General features: G+C 41.1%; 1 non-coding gene across 1 annotated transcript; it reads right to left on the bottom strand.

The window, feature by feature from the left end:
• Nucleotides 1-4,575: 4,575 nt before the first annotated feature.
• On the bottom strand, nt 4,576-4,774 carry LOC114510511. Its single transcript, XR_003685678.1, has one exon. It is a non-coding gene; the product is annotated as a U2 spliceosomal RNA (small nuclear RNA).
• Nucleotides 4,775-5,263: the final 489 nt, after the last annotated feature.

Below are 5,263 nucleotides of genomic sequence, written 5' to 3'. Positions count from 1 at the left end.
GTCCACGTCTTGCCTGTCTGGGGTTTGATTTAATCTGTCCTTCTCAGTTTGCTTAAATAGTTTGCTTGTTTTGTCATCATTTTTATTTCTCTAATGTTGATTCCTTCCCTGCACCCCTTCCCCACAAACTTGGTTTCATTTCACTGGCTTTACAATGAGCATCTTTTTTTTTCTGGCCTCCCAGTGTCCTCCCTGTAGCCACTACCCCCAAGTGGATTCCTATGACTCATTCCTCAGCTGGAGTTTTCTGACGTGTCTAGAGACCTAGCACAGAGCCAGCTTGGTGCATTTCTTTTGGGGACTTAAATGTTTTGTGATGTTCTTTGGAAGGGCATGGGAAGGTTAGGTGCTTTGAGACTTACTAGATGACCCTTAGTTCTTATTTATTCATTCATTCAATGAATATTTTTGGACACTCTATGCCAGGCCCTGTCTTCAGATGGAGAAGTGAACAGATGATACAATGCAACATGATACGCCAAGATGGAGGCCAAGGCAGAGGCCCTGGGGACCCAGAAAGGACTCAAACTGGACGTGGGCAGCAGGACAAGATTCCTGGAGGAGGCATAATACGTGCAGTTCAGCCAGAGCTTCATTTCAAAGGAGAAGTTGGAGTTTGCCTGGCAGAGAAAAGAGCAAAGGCATCCTCTGCACAGGGAGCAGTGTGTGATGTCTGGGGGGCCTGGAGGGAGAGGTGGCTTAGAATGAGGCTAAGGGCTAATCATGACAATAATGATGTTGTATTGAGTGCTCACTAAGCTTCTGATGTTGTTTAAGGGCTTTCCTTGGATCTTCTAGTTTAGTCCTTATAATAACCCTACACAAAACGTGTATTAGCAACTCCTTTAATTGCTGAGGTGGCAGAGACCAAATCCCTCATGCCCTTGCTGGAGGACCAGAGACATGAACTTTTGTGTCTGATTCAGAGGGGCTGTGTCCTTCAGCACCATGCTGTCTCACAGCTGTCATCTGCCCAAGGATGTTAGACCATGGGTTGAGTCAGGGACACTTTGGGGTGTCTCTGCAGAGCCAGATTATGGAAGGTCTTGTATGTACAATAAAAAGTTTTAACTTTATTCTGAAAGCTACAGAAAGTCACTGAGAAGTTTTAAATGGAGGAATAGCGTGATCAGATTTGACTTTAGAAATACTCTAGCTGTAGTATAGAGGATGGATGGGACTTGGTCCAGACTGGAGGCAGGGAGAGCAGCTACTAAGAGTGGCAGTGATCCTGAGAGGAGGGCTGGGGGATGGCTAATGCAGAGGCACTGGGCACAGACAGGAGTGGGGGCTCGAGAGGCACTGAGGAGGTAGTCTGTAAGGCACCTAAGGGGTAATTGGGTGTGGGTAAGGGGTGCTGGGTAAAAGGCAGGTGCTTAGATGAATATTAGATTTTTTTTAAACCAAAGCTTACAAAATTTGTTTTTGTAAAGTACATGGATAAAGTCTGATTAAAGCCTCATTGAAAGTGAAATTATTACCTGATAATAGTTCTCAAATCAATAAAAATATCTTCATTTATCGTGTAGGGGCCTCACACTCACATCTCCTAAAATGAGAAGGGAATTTCTTCTAGCTGCAACATATAATTCTGCTTCCTGACAAGAAGACTCAGAATTGGCATGGATCTTACATTGAAGATTATAAATTGATAGATGATTGACTAACTGGCATTATTTCTGAGCATGTTTTCCAAAACACAGAAAATACATATGAAAACCAACCAGATGTGAATTTTATTTACTTACTCTTTTTAAATTTTATTTTAATTGTTCCAGACATGAATTTTTAAAAAATCATTCTAATATTTCATATCCTCTAAATGTAACTGCAAGGTTTATTGGCTATACAATTCCTAACAGAAGTTGCTCCATCTAAGAGAAGATCTTTTTGGTTTCCAGTTTTATTGAGATATAATTGATATATATCACTGTATAAGTTTAAAGTGTACAGCACAATGGTTTCACTTACATGTAATTTGAAATGATAACTGCAATGAGTTTAGTTAGCATCTGTCTTCTCATACAGATACAATTAAAAAGTAATTTTTTCCTTTGATGAGAACCCTTAAGATTTACTCTCTCAACAACCTTCCTATATACCATACAGCAGTGTAAGCAGTAGTCATCATGTATATTATATCCCTAAGTACATATTCATCTTACAACTAGAAGTGTGTGCCTTTTGATCACCTTCTTCCACCTCCAGAAGGAGGTGGCCCTCCTTCTTCACCCACATCTGATAACTACAAATCTGATTCTTTTCTGTTGTTGTCGTTTAAAGTCCACATATAAGCAAGATTGTATAGTATTTGTCTTTCTCTGTCTGCCTTATTTTAGTTAGCATAATGCCTTCAAAGCCCACCCAGGTTGTTGCAAATGGCAGGACTTCCTTGGTTTTTATGTCTGAATAGTATTTATATGTGCATGTGTATGCCACAACTTCTTTATCCATTCTCCATTGGTGGACACCTAGGTTGTTGCCTCACCCAGGCTGATTTTCCTGTTGTAAATAATGCTGCTGTGAACATTCAGCTATCTTTTTAGCATGGTATATTTGTTTCTGTCAAATATAATCCCAGAAGGAGAATTGCTGGATCATACGTTTGAGGATCCTGTACAGTTTTTCATAGTGGTTGTACCAGTTCACAGTCCTACCAACAATGTACATGATTCCCTTTCTCCACATTGTTGCCAGAGAGCAAGACTGATTGAGTCTAGGCTGATGCAGACTTGTGACTTCTGCAGCTTGGGAGGTAGTCTGGTGGCCCCAGACTCAGACAGACGCAGTTTGGGATTTCAGCCCCATTATTTTAACTCCTTGGTCCTTGTCAGGTTGCTTAACCTCTCTAAGCCTCAGTTTTCTCATTTATGCAAGTCAGGTAATAATAACACTCACCTTATAGATCTGTGAAGACCAGATGAAGTAATCCATGTAAAGTGTTGGGCATGTGCCTGTGTGCATAGACTTTGTTCAGTCAATGTCAGATGTGACTGTAGATGGGTGTCAGGCCCTGCTGTGCCCTCAGGTGGTCTTTCACATCTGCTTTACCTCCTCAAATTAAAGGAATGGTCTTGACTCATCACCACCACTGCTAGAGGTAGAGGTGAGGCAGCTGAGAGGCTATGCATTTTCTCTGAAGCCCTGGACAAGTTAAAGGAACACACACCATGTCATTCTTGTCAGCACTTTCTAGTGGCAACTGAGAAGAAGGTCTCAAAGTCCAATGGCAAAACATCCCCACCCCTTCTTCTACTGCTGTGCCCCCTCCCCTTTCCCTGCTTTATTCTTTCCCCCAGCACTATCTTCTAACATGCTGTATGTTTTACTTCTTTTTTATTTCTTGTCTCTGTGTTCCCTCACTAGAATGTAAACTCCATGACAAGAGGAGTTTTTGTGTTTTGTTCATTGCTATATCCTCAGCATCTAGAACAGTGCCTTGTATACAGCAAGCATTCAATAAATACTTATTGAATGAAAAATATGTGAAAGCCCCAAATAACCTACAAACTGTTCTTGCTATTTTTTTTGTCAGCTGCCTGGGTCTTCACTATTTATGAATCCTAATCCAGTCAGCTTTGATCTAGTGTATTACAAAACAGATTGCTGTGGGACCCAAAGGGGAGGGGACAAACCATTCTAACTGGGGTGGCACTAGGACATGAGTCACCAAAAAGTCAGCATGGAACTGGGTTTTGAAGGATGAACAGGTGTTTTCTGCCTGGGCAAGGAGAGAAAGGGTATTCCAGGCAGGGCCAATAGCATGTATAGAGGCATTGTGGTGTGAAAGTGCATGGACTGTACAGGGAATAGTGAGGAGTATCCAGATGTAAAGAACATTATGTGTGCCAGTGGCTTGCAGGAAATGAAGTAGAAATCTTGCTGCTGCAGGCAAACCTACCTAAGAAGAGTCAGCAGTGGCTGGGAGCCTGAACTCTGGAGCCAGCCTGCTTTGCTCCATTTCTGGCTCTACTGCTTACAGCTGTGTGTTTCTGTTTGCTATAAATTGGGGATGATAGTACTCACATCACAGAGCTGTAGTGAGGATTAAATGAGTGTAGTATATGAAGCACTTAGTACCTAAGCATAATGAGTGATATAAACATGTACACATTTACTATTATTACAGTAGAAACTCAGTATACATTGAAATTTTTCATATACTTACCCATGCACATTTGCTCACATTTGAATCACCATGCATATTTACACCTTGTTCACACATAATGAACAGTCCTTAACATATAGCAGTGATGCTATAACCTCCCTGCAATTAGTGGGCATAACTTTTATTTTTCAGTGGTGGGCATGAATACACATGTAGTATTAGCAAGCTTGACTGGCTTTTCCTGATCTTAGGCCTGAATTTATACCTTGGTGTGCCAAAGCTAGTGATCATTCTGAGATGTGAAAAAACAAAGATGACAATAAATTCATTCTTAGGGGTGAGAAATTGTGGAGAAGGTAAGAGGTACCAGAAATATGAAGACAGGCAGATGTTTTTACAAATAAGAAAAAAGGAGATTAAAAACATTATAAAGCCATGAGTGTTATGACATTTTCCTCCAACATTTTGAAAGAATGCATGAAGCAGATGTTTTTGTAGCTCTGGGGAAACAGTAGTTCATGAACAAGTCAAGACAGACTCACCTCCTTTACTTTTTTCCCAAAAGCTTACCACATCTGAATATCTTAGACGTGGGTGTCTTCATTTCAGCCATCCTGGTAAGAACAGATACTACACTTGATCTTGGCCAAAAGGCTGAAAGGCAGTCAGCCATCCTTAAAGTAAGTCTTGAGGGATAAGATGAGAAGCGGTTACCAGCCTCAAGTGCAGACACAGAGCACTAATTAAGGATCAGGTGGACCTAGAAAGCTGTCACACTTGTCTATTTATTTATTCAGTTACTCACTTATTTGTGTGACAAATATTAACTGTCTTTCCTGAAGTCTCTAGAGCCAAGGGCATCCTCCTTGAGCCCATCCTGAGTGACATTTATCAATGACTTGGATGAAGGGAGAGAAGGCAGATTTTCAAATTCACACTTGATACCAGGCTGGGAGGGTTGGGAACTACAGCACTGGATGACATAATCGGTATGTAAGCGTAATCAATAGAACAATGGGCCCAAACCAATGAGATGGAATTAGCAATAAGTATATGAAAAGTCTTTCACCTAGACTTGAAAAATCAACTACATAAACACAGGATGCAGAGGTCTGACTTGTCCTCATTCAGATCAGGTCAATGACCTCATCCAGG

The sequence above is a fragment of the Phyllostomus discolor genome, chromosome 13 (assembly GCF_004126475.2).
Source record: "Phyllostomus discolor isolate MPI-MPIP mPhyDis1 chromosome 13, mPhyDis1.pri.v3, whole genome shotgun sequence".
NCBI lineage: Eukaryota > Metazoa > Chordata > Mammalia > Chiroptera > Phyllostomidae > Phyllostomus > Phyllostomus discolor.
The sequence above is the reverse complement of the archived record's forward strand: the minus strand, read 5'-3'. Positions and strand labels throughout refer to the sequence as shown.